The 22329-nt window shown below is 42.0% G+C and overlaps 1 long non-coding RNA gene across 3 annotated transcripts; it reads left to right on the top strand.

Moving 5' to 3' along the window:
* Nucleotides 1–6319: 6319 nt before the first annotated feature.
* On the top strand, nucleotides 6320–8532 carry LOC122012511. 3 transcript variants are annotated; one of them, XR_006120241.1, is made up of 6 exons: nucleotides 6320–6358; nucleotides 7299–7405; nucleotides 7510–7600; nucleotides 7824–7886; nucleotides 8016–8125; nucleotides 8304–8532. It is a non-coding gene; the product is annotated as an uncharacterized LOC122012511 (long non-coding RNA). The 3 variants fall into 3 exon arrangements; XR_006120242.1 differs by lacking the exon at nucleotides 6320–6358 and adding an exon at nucleotides 6567–6632; XR_006120240.1 differs by lacking the exon at nucleotides 6320–6358 and having other exon boundaries at nucleotides 7092–7405.
* Nucleotides 8533–22329: the final 13797 nt, after the last annotated feature.

Below are 22329 nucleotides of genomic sequence, written 5' to 3'. Positions count from 1 at the left end.
ACTAGATAAGTATTACATATTGATCCTTCAACTCTTGCTTTGTTACGAATGTTATTATTTAATTTCTTCAAAAATCATTCGAATGGATGCATCCATATGTACTGCACAAAACTAGCTATTCGTGCCTCGTATGGTAAATGTATCGGTAAATGTTTCATTGAATCAAAAAAATTAGGTGGAAATATGTGTTTCAACTCACATAGTATGAGAGGAATATATGTTTCTAGTTGAAGCATATCGACCATCATAATGTATCTCGCTATCAAATCTGAAAATAGGATCAAGCGCTTAAGCAATTAAGTAAGGTGAAATTCAATCAACTAGCGATATGGTCATTGACTTTTGACGGTAAAATTTATCTAATCAAGTGACTGGAGGATTTTTTTTTCAATCATCTTGATGCCAACAAAATGTGGCCACTATAGAGTGTTGGGACCTTGACGCCGCTAGAGGGGGGTGAATAACGTCTCACCCAAATCGTCACTTCGTGGTTCGGAGATTAGGGCTCCTACTCCACGGCTGTCCGTAAGGTGGACGATCCCGATCCGTCGGTGGATGACTCCCCGAAAACCTCCGACTAGCTCAAACCTCCTTCTCGGTGGAGAAACCTCACCACAACCTTGATCCAAACACTCTTAGATCACAAGAAGAGCTTGGAGGCTTTGGAAGACTACTAATAGGGGTTAACCACCTCTATTTCATCAACCATGCTCAAGCACCCGGAGCTCTATTAAATAGAACTCGAGAGGAAAACACTAAGTTATTTTCCCGCTACCAGTCGACTGGTCCTTTAAGTGAAGCTGATCGTTACCCAACGGTCGGCTACCAGTCGACTGCTATAGTAACCAGTTGACTGCTACAGTGTCGCTACAGTGTCGCTACATTACTGCTACAGTACTCCTAGAAATATAAGATTTTGCCCCGAGTACAATCACTCAACACTCATCCTCGCTCGACCAACCTAGACCTAGCCTTCTAGCCTCCTTCATCAGTCTCGCATCCCTCGGATGTCTCCCCATCCTTCACGTCTTGCCTTCTGAAGCTTCCTTCGATCTTGTCCTTATTGTCAGGTCTTCCTTTGCCAAGAGGCTCCTCACCTCCGAGACTTCATCCATTGCCAAGTCACACTTGGACTTACGTTGCCAAAACTACATACTTGGACTTACACCGCCAAGACCCATCCTTGGACTTTTCTCCTTTGCCAAGATCACACTTGGACTTTCCTTGTTGTACCTATATCCTGCACACTCACAATGCATATCAAATACAACAATAAATCTAACTTAAACATTTGTCAAAACATCAAAACTTAGGGTGCTCAGATTGCTCCAACATAGAGTTCATTATATAACATTTCTAATACTAGGGATTGGATCAAGGTTGAAGGCAACTCAAGCTATTGGTATTCTCCTTTACCTTTATGCTTCATTGTATTTTAAAGGGAGTCGTACTAGTAAACATCCAGCGTTGGCATTGTAATAGATTTGCTCTAATAATTCTTATGAAGTGGTGATTCTAATGAAAATTTATGGGTGTGATGAGACATGTGGATTAGTTGCAGAGTCTTCAGATCATGTAAAATACTCAGGGCATTGTGTTTGTTTATTCCTTATCTTTGTTGTGTATTTATACACTTGACACGATCAAAAAACAACACCCAAGAACACCTAATGGTTAAATTGTTTTTGTTTTGCAAAAGAATTTATGATTATGAAATAAAAGATTATCTAACCAAAAAACATGCAATTCAGGTAATTTAGCATGACCTACATGAGTTAAATGGGCTAATTGGGCTTTGGCCTATATGCTAAATGTGATGTGGCCTACATGGTCTTTGTGCTCAATGAGCTTGGTGCTGGTTTGTATCTCACTTTTTAAATATCTCAAATATTATATAATTTAATAACTCATAAATTAAATATTGACATAACCATCTATTAAATATCCCAAATTCCATATAAATATAAAGTTTTTTATTTTTTATTTTTTAAAAACATAGATAAATTCAAACTCATCTATAATATTTCCTTTTCAACAGAAATATTTAAATTTCAAAAATACTTAGAAAAATATCTCTTTCCAAAAAGAATATTTGAGATTAGGAAATATTTTAGAAAATATCCTTTTTCAGTCGGGATATTTAAGAACAGTCCGGAGCATGAATCTCCCGCCATGCGGGATCCCGAGTAAAGATCCATTGTACGCAACCTTATCCCTTTTGAGATGATATTTTTAAAATTAGAAAATATTTATAAATATATCCCTCCCAAATTTCTCCACTGAGGGATACTCTAAGCAATGTATATGCCACGTGGGCAAAACTTACTAAATTAAGTCAAGATTATTCCCTATTAAAGAATTCCTTCGTCGTCCTCTGCGAAATTGGTCAACCTTCCTTGCGAATAGATCCCTCCACCTCTGTTTCTGTGAAATACCTCTACGCGATCGAAGCGTAAAAGCTGCGAAGAAGCAGCGAAACTGGGCGTTCTAGGGTTCATACTTTGAATATTTTCCAGCGAAATGGTTTGGTCGTCGGATTCCTTCAAGCGCCGATTTAATTCCACCCCGCACTCGGCTCCGCCTCCTCCGGCAGTAAAGTTAGAAGTGGAGGAACCCTTGGACGAGAAGCGCATACGTCTCTACAAGAGGAACCCTCCGGCAGTGATATTTTACTATTGCGCTACAATTCTCTTTGCTACGCTCTTTGCTTCTTCTTCTTCCTCGCTGGAAATTGACTTGAGTGTTGGAAGGCTAGGCACTGACGCTGCTTGTGTTGTAGGAGCACAGCAAAGTCCATAGGAGGTAAACGGAGCACCACATCTCCAGCATCCATCTCATCGACTTTCAGACAGAATCATGTTTAGCGCCGTCTGTGGATGTAACGCCCTGGCCCGGGCGAGCCCCACCCGGACCGAACCAGGAACGACACTAGAATTACCTATTGGTTTGATGACTAGCTCCACAGACCACCGGAGGTCCTTTCAGCGTGCTTTGTCCTCACTTGCACGCACCCTGGAAAACTCCCAGGAGGTCACCCATCCTCAGATTTCTCCAATCCAAGCACGCTTAACTTTGGAGTTCTTAAGTTTGGGCTTCCGAAAAGGAAGGTGCACCTTGGTGATATGGATAGTACCATCTAACCTTTTAAGTCATACTTAACCAGAATCTCAGAACCGAGGTATTACAATCACCCCCACTTAAAGACACAACGTCCTCGTTGTGTAACCATAAATCACACCACAAACAAATCCCAGAATCTCCCTCGCTAGGTGGTGCCCTAGGTGCTCCTGCCACAGGCGCAATCACGGTCGCAAGGTCGCTCTGATACCATCTGTAACGCCCTGGCCCGGGCGAGCCCCACCCGGACCGAACCAGGAACGACACTAGAATTACCTATTGGTTTGATGACTAGCTCCACAGACCACCGGAGGTCCTTTCAGCGTGCTTTGTCCTCACTTGCACGCACCCTGGAAAACTCCCAGGAGGTCACCCATCCTCAGATTTCTCCAATCCAAGCACGCTTAACTTTGGAGTTCTTAAGTTTGGGCTTCCGAAAAGGAAGGTGCACCTTGGTGATATGGATAGTACCATCTAACCTTTTAAGTCATACTTAACCAGAATCTCAGAACCGAGGTATTACAGTGGAAATCTAGCTTGCATCCGAGCCAAGAAGATGGAGGACGCTAGACGACTAACCACCGTGACACTCACTCAGGAGGAGCTGGAGATACTTGTGCAAGACCAAGCAGTGAAAATGATCGAGCAACAATAACAATAGGGTTTAGGGTTTAGGGTTAACAGTTAACGATTAACGGTTAAGAGTTAACATTTAACGTTTAATGTTTAACGGTTAATGGTTAAGGGTTAAGGGTTAAGGTTAATGGTTAACGTTTAACGGTTAACGTTTAACGGTTAACGTTTAACGGTTAACGTTTAATGGTTAACGGTTAAGGTTTAAGGTTTAAGGGTTAAGGATTAACAGTTAACGGATAACGATTAAGGTTATCGGTTATCAATTAACGGTTAACGGTTAACGGTTAAGGGTTAACGGTTAACGGTTAACGGTTAATAGTTAAGGGTTAACGGGTAATGGTTAACAGTTAAGGGTTAACGGTTAACAGTTAACGGTTAAGGGTTAACAGTTAAGGGTTTAGGCTACGTTTGGTTGGGTGTAATGTAATCTAGCTTGTAATGTAATCAAATTTGTAATGTAATGTAATGTAATCTTGATTACATTACTACGTTTGGTAATTTAATGTATGTAATATTTGATTACAAAGGTGATTACATTCTTTTGTTTGATGTCCATTATTTATTATAAGGAATGTAATTCATATTATTATAAAATGACAAAAATATCCTGTGACCTCTATCGGCGGTCGTCACACCTCTGCCGGAGTTTGCGGCAGCCATCGGCAACCAGCTGCCGCCGCTATCGTCGGTCGCCGCAGCAGGCCACCGTCGGTCGCCGTAGCAGGCCACCGTCTTCGCCAATCGGCGGCGATGGGCGACGGCAGGCGGGCGACGACCAGTGGGCAACGGTGGCGGAGGCGGACGGCGATCGGCGGTCGACGATCGGCGGCCGGCGGCGACCGGCAGCGACCGGCGACGACCGGCGGCCGGCGGCGACCGGCAGCGACCGGCGACGACCGGCGGCCGGCGGCGGGCGGCCGGCGACGAAGGTCGGCGACCGGTGGCGGGCGGCGGTCGACAACAAACTAGGGGTATATTCGACATTTAAACTTTGGTGAAACAATGACCTCGTAATGTAATCGGATTACATAGCATTTGCTTTGTAATCCAGATTACAAATCTTCACTACCTTTTGTAATCCAGATTACATTACATTACAAGTTTTAAATCAAACCAAACAAAATAATCGACTTTGTAATGTAATCTGGATTACATTACAAGGTAGATTACAGGCTACCAAACGTAACCTTAGGGTTAACGGTTAAGGGTTAACGTTTAACGTTTAACGGTTAAGGCTTAAGGGTTAACGGTTAACGGTTAACGGTTAACGGTTAAGGTTTAAGGTTTAAGGGTTAACAGTTAACGGTTAACGATTAATGGTTAAGGTTATCGGTTATCAGTTAACGGTTAACGGTTAATGGTTAAGGGTTAATGGTTAACGGTTAAGGGTTAACGGTTAACAGTTAACGGTTCACTACAACAAAAATAGCTTTTCGCAGCTTGCTATTAACAGCGCACATTAAAAGCACGTCGTTAATAGTATTATTAACAGCGTGCATATTGTTGCGCGCTGTTAATAATATAAACTTAAAGAAGGAAAAAAATTACGTCCAGATATTAACGGCGCACATTAAAAGTATGTCGTTAATACTATAAATATTTAATAACAATAACGGCATGCAAAAATAGGCACGCCGCGAATACTTTTTAAAATTATCAAACCGCATGCAGCATGCTGCAATTAGTTTAAAAAAATAAAAAAAAATTATTATTTTTTTCACGTTAAGTTTAAAAAAACCTAAACGTGAGACCTCTCACTCACGCAAACTCCTCCGCCGCCGAAGCCCTCTCACGCGAAGCCCTCCACCAAAGTCCTCTCACGCGATGCCCTTCGCCGAAGCCTGATAATGAGTATTTTGGTGCATTATTTTGGCTCTTATTCTTGCAATTTTTACCTTCTCACATACTTAATTTGGTGTTTATATTATATTTTGTGAGTAGAAACTCATTTTGAACTTAATTATAAATTTCCTACAAATTATAGAATTTAATTTCATATTTTTATGTGATTTTGTAGGAAATCAAAAGAGCTATGGATTAGAGTCAAACCGGACTGAATTTGACTTGATTTGGATGTCAAATGGGGTAGATCAAGCAGAACAGTGTGGACCGTTGATCTAGATCAAGAGATATCTTGCTCCTTCATTTTGATCTAAGCATCCTGCCCTTGATTAGATCTAAATGCTATGGACCCTTGGATCTAAGAATAAAGGCAGCTTGATCCAAACCACTCATCTCTCCATCAGCTAAATCAGACGGCCAGATCTTCATCATCTCCCTTACAAAGATGGACGACCTAGATTAAATGAGGAGAAATTCCCCTCTTAAGCAAACACGCGCACAGTGCCCTTCTTCTCACCCTGTCGGCTCGCGTTTCTTCTTCCAGCAGCTAGGGCGCGACAACTCTCCTCACCAGCGCATCTTCTTCCTTCCTCACAACCGGCCGGCGACTTCTTCATCTTCCCTTTCCTCGTCGCCGGCCGGACCTCCACAGCCCACTTCCTCTTCTAGATTTCCAATGGCGAGGGCATAGGCGAACACGGCAGGGAGCAGCGGGCGACCGCGACGATTCCGACCAACTCCACCTCACCGGAGGGGTTCTCCGGTGAGATCCTTCACCTCCTGACGTTCTTCCTTCACTCTTAGCTTCTGAGGTTCAGTTGGCAGCAAGAAGAAGGCAGCACGGTAGGATCTCCATGACAGTCCGGTCAACTTCCATCTGAGGGGGTTCCTCGGTGGAAGATTCGCATCATCTTCGTTGTCTAAGCAAGCAGCAACCGGCAATGAGCTTCTGTCCACCGACTTTGGGGGTTCCAAGCCAGGTCTTCATGTGACGACGAGGGTAGTAGTTGGAATCGGAAGCGGAAGTGTGAATTATGGTTGGAAGTCTTAGTTTATTTTATGTTTACTGTTGATGTTTGTTAATTCTTATTAAATGTTTGTAGCAAACTTAGATCCTCATGTTTAGATTGTACACACTTTATCTACTTTGTTTCATGCATAAAATGTGTTCGATGAAATGTTTCTTTAAGTCGTTAGGTTCAATTTGATGCGTTTTAACTTGTTTAATTTTTACTTTGTCTTGTTCTTTCAATTTTGTTAGGTTCTAGTTTTGATTAAATGCAATTAGGATATGTTAGATTAGATTTCTTTAATGCTCTATATTTTTAATTCAATGCTTACTTTATGTTGTCTTTAATTTCATTACAATCTTAGTTTAAGTTAGAATAGGTTTCCTTATTTGCATCGTCTTTCATTTACTAGTTTAGGTTCATTTAATGTTTTGTTATTTCATTTCTTAGTTTAACTCCATTAATGGTGATATCGTAGCATAGAGTGACAATGCGTTGTCACTTGTTTTCCAAAATCAGTTTAACTCCATTAATGGATATGTTATCTTATTTGAGAAAGTATGACTATTTATAATATTTAGAACTTGCTTTCCAAAATCAGCTTTACTCTATTCCGATATCTCCATATCTCAACTTGCATGTTTGATTGTTTTGGAGATTTTTCGTCTTAATGAGTGATTCACCTTTGTTTAGAACCCTCCCAAGCTGGCTACTCCTCTATTTGATACTAAAATGCCAGAGGACCCTAAGATGGCATACACAGACCTAGATAATCTTCAAATGGTGTTTTGAACGAAGAGGTATTTACTTATATTCGCAAGCATGTTATATATAAGCATTCCACTAGATTCATGTCTTTAATGTACTGTTGAATTGATAGCACTAATTCTTTTCCGCACAGTAGTGTTTGGTCTTGCATTGTGATGGCGTCTGAGTGTTGGCTTGGTCTCTGTTGGCTTGCTACATATCTAGAAAGCTCCATGATTTGTGCTAAGGTAGTTCTTCTCAACGAGCATATCTGAGATGGAACTTCCATGCTACTTGCTTTTCTGAGTTTAATTTGCTGCTACAAGATCGAAAAGATATTATGTAGTCGTTCCTTCTGGTCGAATAGTTTCACTTTCCCGTCTTAGTTTCTTGTATGTTCTTTGTTAAATAATTATGTGGATTTAATTCTTATCGGTAACAGCTGAAGCGTATCCAATTTGGATTTTCTAGCTCAAAATATCAGTAGATTTGTTGTGGTAGTGCCTTAACAGGATTTGAGGCTTCTCCATTCAGGTAGGTTATGCTCGTTTGACTCACATTATGATAATTATTTTTAATTTTGTATAATTTAAGTAATAAGTAATGATATATGTATCTTTTGAATTGTGATGTAATGATTTTGTATATATTTCTATATTTAAGGAAAAGACAAGTCTGGTAGATACAAAAATTACAAGATCACAAGTTTGGATTGAAGGTCACAAGAAAAAAAAAATGGGAAGCCTAGTACTCAAGCTGTTGGAGAGAAAATAGTAAGCATGCCCACTCATTTTAGATTTCTTTAATATTTTATTCCACTGATCTTGTTTTTCATAAGAATTTATACTTAAGATATCTATTTATACAGCCTAAAATGTTTTTTCTATACCTCCTTGTACATGTGTTCAAGTTGTTTTTTACTTGTGAGTTGGTACATGTGTTCAATTTCAGGTGGACCTAATTCGACCAAATGATGAAATGCAGTTTCTCGATGATGCAATAGAAAGCACGGTTGCATGGTTATCTATATTTATAGTATTGTGTGATTGATATATATTATACTAATTTGTTTGGATTGTAAGTTGAATTATCGTTATGTAATTACTAGTTTGTTAGATATTTCATATATTGTTTTAGATGTTTTGAGTTTTTGTGGTATAATGAAAAACTATGACTTTTATTAATTTTGTATGGATTTGATTTGCACTAAATTTGATGTAAAATTTTAATTTATTATTTTTGTCATTTTTTTTAATATAGTTAAGATCATCAACAGCATACGTTTGCGCGTTGCGGATAGTATTTTCTGTAGCGCGCAAAGCACGCCGTGGATACTATTATCTGCGGCGTGCTTTGCGTGCTACGGAAAATACTATTATCCGCGGCATGCTTTGCGTGCTGCGGAAAATACTATTCGCGGTGTGCTTTGCACGCCGCGGATAATAGTATCCGCAGCGTGCTTTGCACACCGCGGATAATAGTATCCGCAGCGTGCTTTGCACACCGCGGATAATAGTATCCACGACGTGCTTTGCGCGCTACAGAAAATACTATCCGCAGCGCGTAAACACACGGCGCGGATAATTTATGACTTTCAACAGCTTTTAACTATGCAGCGCGCAATGCACCCTGCGAAAAGTGAATTTGCACGCTGCGAAAAGCCATTTTTATTGTAGTGGTTAACGGTTAACGGTTAAGTGTTAACAGTTAGGAGTTAAGGGTTAACAGTTAGCGATTAAGGGTTAATGGTTAATAGTTAACGTTTAACAGTTAACGGTTAATGTTTAACGTTTAACATTTAACGTTTGACAGTTAACGATTAACGACTATCGATTATCGGTTATCGGTTAACAGTTAACGATTAAGGGTTAAGAGTTAACGGTTAAGGATTAAGGGTTAACGGTTAACGGTTATCGGTTAACGGTTAACGGTTATTGGTTATCGGTTATCAGTTAAGGGTTAACGTTTAACGGTTAAGGGTTAAGGGTTAACGGTTAACGGTTAGGGGTTTGGGGTTAGGGGTTAAGGGTTAAGGGATAAGGGATAAGGGTTAAGGGTTAATGATTAAGGGTTAAGGGTTAAGGGTTTAGGGGTTAAGGGTAAAAGGTTAAGGGTTAAGGGATAAGAGTTAAGGATAAGGGTTAAGGATTAAGGGTCAAGGGTTAACGGTTTAGGGGTTAAAGGTTAAAGGTTAAGGATTAAGGGTTAAGGGTTAAGGGTTTAAGGCTTAAGGGTTTCGGGGTTAATGGTTAAGGATTAATGGTTAACGGTTAAGGGTTTAGGGGTTAAGGGTTAAGGGTTAAGAATTAAGGGTTTAGGGGGTAAGGGTTGAGGGTAAAGAGTTAAGGTTTAGGGTTTAAGGTGGATTCTTGACGTGACAAGACCATTATAGAGTTGTCACGTTAACTAAATGTGTTGTGGCCTAAGTGTGCTTTGGGCTACATAGCTATTGTGCTAAATGAGCTTTTGCCTAGATGGGCTTTGTCCAAATGGGCTTTCGGCTAAATGGTCATGGGTTCAAATGGGTAATGACCTACATGGGCCAAATGCGATAAATGGGTTAAATGGGCATAATGGGCTAAATAGGCTAACTGGGCTAAATGGCCTACATGCGTTAAATGGTCTAATTGGGCTTTGACCTATATGCTAAATGTGATGTGGCCTACATGGTCTTTGTGCTCAATGAGCTTAGTGCTGGTTTGTATCTCACTTTTTAAATATTTCAAATATTATATAATTTAATATTTCATAAATTAAATTTTGACATAACCATCTATTAAATATCCCAAATTCCATATAAATATAAAATTTTTTATTTTTTATTTTTTAAAAACATAGATACATTCAAACTCCTCTATAATATTTCCTTTTCAACAGGAATATTTAAATTTAAAGAATACTTAGAAAAAATATCTCTTTCCAAAAAGAATATTTGAGATTAGGAAATATTTTAGAAAATATCCTTTTTCAGCCAGGATATTTAAGAACATTCCAGTGCACGAATCTCCCGCCATGCGGGATCCCGAGTAAGGATCCATTGTACGCAACCTTATCCCTTTTGAGATGAGATTTTTAAAATTAGAAAATATTTAGATATATATCCCTCCCAAATTTCTCCACTGAGAGATACTCTAAGCAATGTATATGCCACGTTGGCAAAAACTTACTAAATTAAGTCAAGATTATTCCCTATTAAAGAATCCCTTCGTCGTCCTCTGCGAAATTGGTCAACCTTCCATGCGAATAGATCCCTCCACCTCTGTTTCTGCGAAATATCTCTACACAATCGAAGCGTAAAAGCTGCGAAGAAGCAGCGAAACTGGGCGTTCTAGGGTTCCTACTTTGGATATCTTCCAGCAAAATGGTTTGGTCGTCGGATTCCTGCAAGTGCCGATCTGATTCCACCCCGCACTCTGCTCCGCCTCCTCCGGTAGTGAAGTTGGAAGTGGAGGAACCCTTGGACGAGAAGCGCATACGTCTCTACAAGAGGAACCCTCCGGCAGTGATATTTTACTATTGCGCTACAGTTCTCTTTGCTACGCTCTTTGCTTCTTCTTCTTCCTCGTTGGAAACTGACTTGAGTGTTGGAGGTCTAAGCACTGACACTGCTTGTGTTGTAGGAGCAGAGCAAAGTCTGTAGGAGGTCAACGGAGCACCACATCTCCAGCATCCATCTCATCGACTTTCGGACAGAATCATGTTTAGCGCCGTCTGTGGGAATATAGCTTGCATCCGAGCCAAGAAGATGGAGGACGCTAGACGACTAACCACCGTGACACTCACTCAGGAGGAGCTGGAGATGCTTGTGCAAGACCAAGCAGTGAAAATGATCGAGCAACAATAACAACAGGGTTTAGGGTTTTGGGTTAACGGTTAACGGTTAAGGGTTAACATTTAACGTTTAACGGTTAAGGGTTAAGGGTTCACAGTTAACGGTTAACAGTTAAAGTTATCAGTTATCAATTAACGGTGAACGATTAACAGTTAAGGGTTAACGGTTAAGGGTTAACAGTTAAGGGTTAAAGGTTTAGGGTTAACAGTTAAGGGTTAACATTTAACATTTAACGGTTAAGGGTTAACGGTTAACGGTTAACGTTTAACGGTTAACGGTTAAGGTTTGAGGTTTAAGGGTTAACACTTAACGGTTAACGGTTAACGATTAATGGTTAATGTTATCGGTTATCAGTTAACGATTAACTGTTAACTGTTAACGGTTAAAGGTTAAGGGTTAAGGGTTAACTGTTAACAGTTAAGGGTTAATGGTTAAGGGTTAATGGTTAACGATTAACAGTTATGGGTTAACGGTTAAGGGTTAACGGTTAGGGTTTAGGGGTTAGGGGTTAAGGGTTAATGATTAAGGGTTAAGGGTTAAGCGTTTAGGGGTTAAGGGTTAAATGTTAAGGGTTAAGGGTTAAGGATTAAGAGTCAATGGTTAACGGTTTAGGGGTTAAGGGTTTAGGATTAAGTGTTAAGGGTTAAGGGTTCAAGGGTTAAGGGTTAAGGATTAGGGGTTAAGGGTTAAGGGTTTAGGGGTTAAGGGTTAAGGGTTAAGGATTAAGGGTTAAGGATTAAGGGTTAAGGGTTTAGGGGGTAAGGGTTAAGGGTTAAGGCTTAGTATTTGGGGTGGATTCTTGACATGACACGACCATTATAGAGTTGTCATGTTAACTGAATGTGTTGTGGAGTGCTTTGGGCTACAAAGCTATTGTGCTAAATGAGCTTTTGCCTAGATGAGTTTTGTCCAAATGGGCTTTCGGCTAAATAGTCATGGGTTCAAAAGGGCAATGACCTACATGGGCTAAATGCGATAAATGGGCTAAATGGGCTTAATGGGTTAAATAGGCTAAATGGGCTAAATGACCTACATGAGTTAAATAGGCTAATTGGGCTTTGGCCTATATGCTAAATGTTATGTGGCTTACATGGTCTTTATGCTCAATGAGCTTGGTGTTGATTTGTATCTCACTTTCTAAATATCTCAAAATTATATAATTTAATATCTCATAAATTAAATATTGACATAACCATCTATTAAATATCCCAAATTCCATATAAATATAAAGTTTTTATTTTTTTTATTTTTTAAAAACATAGATACATTCAAACTCCTCTATAATATTTCCTTTTCAACAGGAATATTTAAATTTAAAAAATACTTAGAAAAAATATCTCTTTCCAAAAAGAATATTTGTGATTAGGAAATATTTTAGAAAATATCCTTTTTCAGCCGGGATATTTAAGAACAGTCCGGTGTACGAATCTCCCGATATGCGAGATTCCGAGTAAGGATCCATTGTACGCAACCTTATCCCTTTTGAGAGGAGATATTTAAAATTAGAAAATATTTAGAAATATATCCCTCACAAATTTCTCCACTGAGGGATACTCTAAGCAATATATATGCCACGTGGGCAAAACTTACTAAATTAAGTCAAGATTATTCCCTATTAAAGAATCCCTTCGTCGTCCTCTGCGAAATTGGTCCACCTTCCTTGCGAATATATCCCTCCACCTCTATTTCTGCGAAATACCTCTACGCGATTGAAGCGTAAAAGCTGTGAAGAAGCAGCGAAACTGGGCGTTGTAGGGTTCCTACTTTGGATATCTTCCCGCGAAATGATTTGGTCGTCGGATTCCTACAAGCGCCGATCTGATTCCATCCCGCACTCGGCTTACCCTCCTCCGGCAGTGAAGTTGGATGTGGAGGAACCCTTGGACGAGAAGCGCATACGTCTCTACAAGAGGAACCCTCCGACAGTGATATTTTACTATTGCGCTACACTTCTCTTTGCTACACTTCTCTTTGCTACACTCTTTGCTTCTTCTTCTTCCTCGCTGGAAATTGACTTGAGTGTTGGAAGGCTAGGCACTGACGCTGCTTGTGTTGTAGGAGCACAGCAAAGTCCATAGGAGGTAAACGGAGCACCACATCTCCAGCATTCATCTCATCGACTTTCGGACAGAATCATGTTTAGCGTCGTTTCTGGGAATCTAGCTTGCATCCGAGACAAGAAGATGGAGGACGCTAGACGACTAACCACCGTGACACTCACTCAGGAGGAGCTGGAGATGCTTATGCAAGACCAAGCAATGAAATTATCGAGCAACAATAACAACAAGGTTTAGGGTTTACGGTTTAGGGTTAATGGTTAACGGCTAAGGGTTAACATTTAACGTTTAACGACTAATGGTTAAGGGTTAAGGTTAACGGTTAACGGTTAATGTTTAACGGTTAACGCTTAAAGGTTAACGGTTAAGGTTTAAGGGTTAAGGGTTAACAGTTAACGGTTAACGGTTAAGGTTATTGGTTATCAATTAACGATTAACGGTTAACGGTTAACGGTTAACGGTTAAGGGTTAACGGTTAAGGGTTAACGATTAACGGTTAACAATTAAGGGTTAACGGGTAACGGTTAACAGTTAAGGGTTAACGGTTAAGGGTTAACAGTTAAAGGTTAAGGGTTTAGGGTTAACGAGTAAGGGTTAACATTTAACGTTTAACGGTTAAGGGTTAAGGGTTAAGGTTAACGGTTAACAATTAACGGTTAACGGATATCGGTTTTCGGATAATGGTTACCGATTAATGGTTAAGGATTAAGTGTTAAGGGTTATCGGTTAAGGGTTAACGGATATGGGTTAACGGTTAACGGTTAAGGGTTAACGGTTAACGATTAGCGGTTAACGGTTAAGGATTAAGGGTTAACGGTAAGCAGTTAAGGATTAAGGGTTAACGGTTATCGGTTAACGGTTATTGGTTAATGGTTAACGTTTAACAATTAACGGTTATTGGTTATCAGTTAAGGGTTAATGTTTAATGGTTAAGGGTTCATGGTTAAGGGTTAAGGGTTCAGGGTTAATGGTTAACGATTATGTGTTAGGAGTTAGGGGTTAGGGGTTAGGGTTTAGGGATAAAAATTAAGGGTTAAGGGTTAAGGGGTTTAGGGTTAAGGATTAAGGGTTAAGGGGTAAGGGTTAAGGGTTATGAAATATGGGTTAAGGGTAAGAGGTTAAGGGTTAAGGGTTAAGGATTAAGGGTTAAGGGTTAAGGGTTTAGGGGTTATGGGTTATGGGTTAAGGGTTAAGGGTTTAAGATTTAGTGTTTAGGGTTGATTTTTGATGTGACAAGACCATTATAAAGTTGTCACTTCAACTAAATGTGTTGTGGTCTAAGTGTGCTTTGGGCTACCTGACTATTGTGCTAAATGAGCTTTTGCGTAGATGGCCTTTGTCCAAATGGGCTTTCGGCTAAATGGTCATGGGTTCATATGGGCAATGACCTACTTGGGCTAAATGCGATAAATGGGCTAAATGGGCTTGATGAGATAAATAGGCTAAATGGGTTAAATGACCTAATTGGCCTACATGAGTTAAATGGGCTATTTGGGTTTTGGCCTATATGCTAAATGTGATGTGGCCTACATGGTCTTTGTGCTCAATGAGCTTTGTGCTAAATTGCATGCTGTCCAAATGGGCTTTGTGCTAAATGGACGCACAAGGGGGAAAGGAAAATATTGTAACAAAAAATTGCACATTATCGGAGGAAAAAGATAAAGGAAATAAATGATGAAGATATCGTACAGGAACGTATCGTATCGTATCGCATAGGAACGTATCGTATCGTATTGCATTGGAACGTATCGTATCGTATCATATCATCACGTTTCGTAGTATTATAGATTGTCTCGTCACGTATCATACCGTATCATATCGTATTGTATGGAGTTGATGACAACCACATGTTTGAGGATTGGGGCATGGGAGGTGAGGATTTTATAAGGAAAAATTTGGTGGTTTATGTAAATGATACATCTCTCCTTCCTGTTATTATTTGTATGTTCTTGTGGAAGTTTTTGTCTATGCATTATTCTTATTCTTTTCTTGTATTTGCAATCTATTCAATCTTTCTGTTTTGGGCAGAATTTTTCTGCGCATTATTTTCCTCCTATTTGTGTTTGTAACTTTATGTGATACGGTCCACCAAAAAGAAAAATGATGAGCAATTTTACTTGCCTTTATTGCTGAGTTATACTTGACTTATTGTATTTAACCTTGTGTCTAAGTATGCAAGAACATAGGAGCATAGGGAGTCCAGCAAAAGATGCAGTTAGTGTGAAGGACGATACGGGTTAAGGGTTAAGGATTAAGGGTTTAGGGGGTAAGGGTTAAGGTTTAGGATTTAGGGTGGATTCTTGATGTGACAAGACCATTATAGAGTTGTCACGTTAACTAAATGTGTTGTGGCCTAAGTGTGCTTTGGGCTACATAGCTATTGTGCTAAATGAGCTTTTGCCTAGATGGGTTTTGTCCAAATGGGCTTTTGGCTAAATGGTCATGGGTTCAAATGGGAAATGACCTACATGAGCTAAATGCGATAAATGGGCTAAATGGGCATAATGGGCTAAATTGGCTAAATGTGCTAAATGGCCTACATGAGTTAAATGAGCTAATTGGGCTTTGGCCTATATGCTAAATGTGATGTGTGACCTACATGGTCTTTGTGCTTAATGAACTTAGTGCTGGTTTGTATCTCACTTTTTAAATATTTCAAATATTATATAATTTAATATCTCTTAAATTAAATATTGGCATAACCATCTATTAAATATCCCAAATTCCATATAAATATAAAGTTTTTTATTTTTTATTTTTTAAAAACATAGGTACATTCAAACTCCTCTATAATATTTTCTTTTCAACAGAAATATTTAAATTTCAAAAATACTTAGAAAAAATATCTCATTTCAAAAACATATTTGAGATTAGGAAATATTTTAGAAAATATCCTTTTTCAGCCATGATATTTAATAACAGTCCGGAGCAAGAATCTCCCGCCATGCGGGATTTCGAGTAAGGATCCATTGTACGCAACCTTATCCCTTTTGAGATGAGATTTTTAAAATTAGAAAATATTTATAAATATATCCCTCCCAAATTTCTCCACTGAGGGATACTCTAAGCAATGTATATGCCACGTGGGCAAAACTTACTAAATTAAGTCAAGATTATTCCCTATTAAAGAATTTCTTCGTCGTCCTCTGCGAAATTGGTCAACCTTCCATGCGAATAGATCCCTCCACCTCTGTTTCTGCGAAATACCTCTACACGATCGAAGCATAAAAGCTGCGAAGAAGCAGCGAAACTGGGCGTTCTAGGGTTCCTACTTTGGATATCTTCCAGTGAAATGGTTTGGTCGTCGGATTCCTGCAAGCGCCGATTTGATTCCACCCCGCACTCGGCTCCGCCTCCTCCGGCAGTAAAGTTGGAAGTGGAGGAACCCTTGGACGAGAAGCGCATACGTCTCTATAAGAGGAGCCCTCCGGCAGTGATATTTTACTATTGCACTACAGTTCTCTTTGCTACGCTCTTTGCTTCTTCTTCTTCCTCGCTGGAAATTGACTTGAGTGTTGGAGGGCTAGGCACTGACGTTGCTTGTGTTGTAGGAGCAAAGCAATGTCTATAGGAGGTCAACGGAGCACCACATCTCCAGCATCCATCTCATCGACTTTCAAACAGAATCATGTTTTGCGCCGTCTATGGGAATCTAGCTTGCATCCGAGCCAAGAAGATGGAGGACGCTAGACGACTAACCACCGTACCACTCACTCAGGAGGAGCTGGAGATGCTTGTGCAATACCAAGCAGTGAAAATGATCGAGCAACAATAACAACAGGGATTAGGGTTTAGGGTTAACGATTAACGATTAACGGTTAAGAGTTAACATTTAACGTTTAACATTTAATGGTTAATGGTTAATGGTTAAGGGTTAAGGGTTAAGGTTAACTGTTAACGTTTAACGATTAACGGTTAATGGTTAACGGTTAAGGTTTAAGGTTTAAGGGTTAACAGTTAACGGATAACGATTAAGGTTATCGGTTATCAATTAACGGTTAACGGTTAACAGTTAAGGGTTAAGGGTTAATGGTTAAGGGTTAATGGTTAACGGTTAACAGTTAAGGGTTAACGGGTAATGGTTAACAGTTAAGGGTTACCGGTTAAGGGTTAACAGTTAAGGGTTTAGGGTTAACGGTTAAGGGTTAACGTTTAACGTTTAACGGTTAAGTTAACGGTTAACGGTTAACGGTTAAGGTTTAAGGTTTAAGGGATAAAAGTTAACGGTTAACGATTAATGGTTAACGTTATCGGTTATCAGTTAACGGTTAATGGTTAAGGGTTAACGGTTAAGGGTTAACGGTTAACGATTAACGGTTAAGTGTTAACAGTTAGGGGTTAACGGTTAATGGTTAACGTTTAACGTTTAAGGGTTAACGGTTAATGTTTAACGTTTAACGTTTAACAATTAACGGTTAATGTTTAACGTTTAACGTTTAACGTTTAACATTTAATGTTTAACGTTTAACGGTTAACGATTAACGGTTAACGGCTATCGATTATCGGTTATCGGTTAACAGTTAACGGTTAAGGGTTAACAGTTAACGGTTAAGGGTTAACAGTTAACGATTAAGGATTAAGGGTTAACGGTTAACGGTTATCGATAAACGGTTACCGTTTAACGGTTATCGGTTATCAGTTAAGGGTTAACGTTTAACGGTTATGGGTTAATGGTTAATGGTTAACAGTTAGAGGTTTGGGGTTAGGGGTTAAGGGTTAAGGGTTAATGATTAAAGGTTAAGGGTTAAGGGTTTAGGGGTTAAGGGTTAAAGGTTAAGGGTTAAGGGTTAAGGGTTAATGTTTAAGGGTTTAGGGTTTAGGGTTAAATGTTAAGGTTTAAGGGTTAAGGATTAAGGGTCAATGGTTAACGGTTTCGGGGTTAAGGGTTAAGGTTGTCGGGGTTAAGGGTTAAGGATTAAGAGTTAAGGGTTAAGGGTTAAGGGTTTAGGGGTTAAGGGTTAAGGTTTAAGGATTAAGGGTTAAGGGTTTAGGGGTTAAGAGTTAAGGGTTAAGGGTTAAGGTTTAGTATTTAGGGTGGATTCTTGACATGACAAGACCATTATAGAGTTGTCACGTTAACTAAATGTGTTGTGGCCTAAAAGTGCTTTGAGCTACATAGCTGATCCGGCAGTAAGAAGGGGGGACCCACTTCCTGAAGGGTCTCAGTCTGAGAACCGATGAAAGGCTGTGCGGTGGATGGCCGAGCCGAGCGGATGGGTAGGTCCGAACGGAGCTATAGATAAACCCATCCATGGGCTCATGTTTCCGACGCCCAGGCAGGAAGACCGAAGGGCCGAGCGAGAGTCCGATCGGCAGGGGCCAAGGGCCGAGGGGGTTGTCCGTTCGGCCAAAATAGGGGCGAGAGTATAAAGGGGGTCGAGCGGCCTATGCGCTCGACTCAAGATATGAGATGTCAGCCGAAGCATGTCTAATGATTAGGCCGTACACAAGATCGCACGATCTTGCCGTCACATCATGGAGAGGCTGATACAGTAGCAGTATGGTCTCATGGACGTTTCCAGCAGATCCGTATTTAGACATGGCCCCAGCGGACCCATACAGGCATGGTCAAAGCGGTGGTTGCTTTGATTGCACGCCCAGGCTTCTTTGAGATCTATATAAGGCTTCCATTTCTCCTTTGAGGTATAAAAATCTTCATCTTGAAGCCACCTTTTGTTATTCCTCGCTGACTTGGGGCGGGCCGTCGCCGGGACACCCCTCGGCTCGGTTTAGTTGCGGTTCACCGGAGCATTCGAGGATCTAGCGAGCGCCCGCGTGCCAGCGTCCACTGATTCCGGTTGGACGGGATCAAATTGGCGCCGTCGTGGGGCGCTCCTGCATCCGATCGGTAACAATGGGCGGTGGGCGACAAAACACGGTGGCGCTTTCGAGGAAGAGCTCGGCCTACGGTGAGATATGGGCCAACTTGTTGAACAAAAGCGAGCGGTAGACAGCGGGAGCAACCCGGCGACATCTGCGTCTGGTGGCGGCGGAAGCACCTCCACTCTGTCGCATTTCACGGGCCTTATTCAGAACCTCAAACCGCTTTCGAAGAGATAGAGTTCTTCTTGGACGAAATACCAAGGCGGGATGACGGAAAGGTAAGGCTCCCGGCGGACTCATCTCCGGCGGGCCAGCCAATTTTGGAGGCTATTCTCGAGACCCTCTGCCCAAGCACTCCGTGCCTCCGACGATCGGCGAGTACAGCGGAACAACGGACTGGATGATCATCTGGTAAGTTTGATAACACGGCCACGCTCCATCATACCGATGGGTGAAATGCCGCGTCTTTCTTACCACACTCTCGGCTCAGCGGTGGTTCCGGAGGTTGCCAGACGGATCTATCACAAGCTTCAAGGATTTTCGAGCGGCCTTCCTCCACCACTTTGCTAGCGATCGGCGTTATCGGAAGACAAGTGTCGGCCTGTTCGCCATCAAGCAGGATCAAAGAATCGCTTGGGCTTATCCAGCGATTCAACCAAGTGGCAATGGACATCCCAACGGCCACATCGGAGGCGATGATGAACGCCTTCACACAAGGCACGGTAGATGGTGACTTCTTGGTCGCTCATCCGAAAGCCGCCCGAGATTATGATCACATGTTGCATCGAGCCAACGAATACATAAGCGTGGAAGAAGCGCAAGCCGCTCGGAAAAAGGAAACTCTACTGCCGAGCGGAAGCAGCACGCCGCTCAGCGACCACCTAGAGGACCGAGGGCGGAAGCAATTCGATCTCCCCCCACCACAACGCAGGCGAGCGGCCCAAACCGAAGAAGAAGTGGACCCCTGCATTGCCTCCTTCCACGATCGGATCGCACAACCACGAGTTGTCGAAGTCTTCCCTTTGTGACTAATCCATTCGAGAAGAGCGAGCACGGTCTCCTCCCTCGGCGAGAAGGCGGAGGACCTATGGTGGCCGGACCCGCACGGGCGACATCACGAACGCCCGTCGGCACGATCCCAAGGCAGGAGAATCGCGGGCGTCGGAGAAGCAGTCCCGACCGTCCACTCGGGAGGAGGAAGGGAGCAATACTTCGGGCGAGATCGGCGTTATTCTGGAGGACCGACCGAGGAGACTCAAGCGAGCCGAGAAAGGCGGGCGTTGTTCGAGATCCTGTGATCATTTGTAGCCAAGCCGGGCAAGTGGATCGGAGTACTTTCGGGCCGGAGATTTAGAAGGAGTAGAAGTGCCCCATGACGGCTTGCTCATCAAAGCGGTAATAAATTACACCGCATATTTATTGACACAGGGAGCTCGGTCAACATCATATTCAAGAAGGTGTTCGATCGGTTACAAATTGATCGAGCCGAACTGCTGCCCATGACGACCCGCTCTACGGGTTTCAGAACGCAAGTTGATCGGTGGGCGAGATCAAGCTAGCCACCTCGTTGGGAGAAGAGCCGCTCGGGAGGACCGGGACAATAAACTTCGTGGTGGTCGACTCCCGTCATCCAACGTCATTTTGGGACGGCCGGCGCTCGGCGAATTCCGGCGGTTGTCTCAACCTTCCACCGAAGATAAAGTTCGGTGGAGGACCAAATAGGAGAAGTGCACGGAGATCGGCTAGAGCTCGGCGGTGCTATATAGAGATGATTCGGGCGAAGCTTGCTCGGAAGGCACCGAATCGAGGTACACGTCATAACGAGAAACCTCTGCTTTAATTTATGATGAAAGGAGGAAGTTCATATCCATCAACCCGATCGGAGGCCACTTTTATCACCTCGGATGCGGAGGAAGAGCAGAAGGAGAAGGCGATCCAATGCCTCAGCGAAATCACGATGTCTTATGCAGTCGACACATGAATTGCAGGAATTTCACGAGCATAGCGCGACATGAGTTACATGTCCGACGGATGCTCGGCGTCATGCAGAGAAAAAGAGATTTGATGCGGCGAGAATGCCATCATCCGGGCGATGAAAAACTTACGAAGGCGCGCGTCTGTGAGTGCAGGTTCTCGAGTTGGGCTAGCGTAGTATTAGTCTCAAGCGGGCGGCAAATGGAGAGTTGCATCGACTTCGGGACTTGAACAAAGCATGTCCCAAGGATTTTTATCCTCTGCCGGATAGATCATTTGGTGGACTCTCGGTCAGTGTGAATTAATCTGCATGCTTGGCGCCTACCAAGGATATCATCAAGTGCCGCTCGCTCGGGAAGATCAAGAAAAAGTAAATCCGGTGATGGCACTTATTGCTACAAAGTGATGCCGTTCGGATTGAAGAATGTCGGGGCCACCTATCAGCGCTTGATGAACAAAGTATTCCGGAGCGGATCGGGCGGAATCGGAAGTTTATGTGGCGATATTCTTATTAAATCCGTCCGAGCGGTAGATCTCTGCAAGGACATGGAAGAAACCTTCCGAGCAGCATATGAAGTCAAGTCAATCCCCGAAGTGCTGTTCGGAGCAAAGGAGGCATTTCTTGGGATATATAGTGACAGGAATGAAACCAACTGACAAGGTGAAAGCTCAGTAAAACATGCTTCCTCCTAGAAACACAAAGGTACAACAGTTGACCGGTCGGATAACACATTGTCGATTCATCTCAAAACCTTGGCCGGAACTGCCATTCTTCAAGATCTGCGCAAAAGGCTACTAAGTTCGTGGGATGAAGAGTGTGACCCGAGCATTTGAAGAGTTGAAAACATATCTAAATTCTACACTGTCTTGGCAAAGCCAGCGAGGTGAGTCACTTTATGTATCTATAATCATTGCTGGCATCTTTAGGCTCGGCACTTGTGAGCGGCGAAGAAGCGGTAGGTGTATTTTCCGAGCCACATTTAAAAACGAGTCTCGTTACAGGCTCGAAGTTGGCCTTTGCTTTGGTTCTAGCCGCTCGTCGCCTTGGCCGTATTTCTTGGCTCACACCATCATTGTCGAGACAGGCAGTCCACTCGGAAGAGTCTTTGTTGAATCGAGCGTCCGGACTCATCAGTGGGCGAAATTAGCGAGTTTGACATCCAATATCGGACCCGCTCGTGATTAAAGCCAATCCTTGGCTGATTTTGTGACCGAAGTGCAAAGGCCGAGCCGGAAGCTATGTGGAGAATATATGTGGATGGATCCTCCACTCGGCTCGGAAGTGGGATCG

This window comes from Zingiber officinale, chromosome 8A (assembly GCF_018446385.1).
Source record: "Zingiber officinale cultivar Zhangliang chromosome 8A, Zo_v1.1, whole genome shotgun sequence".
Lineage (NCBI taxonomy): Eukaryota > Viridiplantae > Streptophyta > Magnoliopsida > Zingiberales > Zingiberaceae > Zingiber > Zingiber officinale.
The sequence above is the reverse complement of the archived record's forward strand: the minus strand, read 5'-3'. Positions and strand labels throughout refer to the sequence as shown.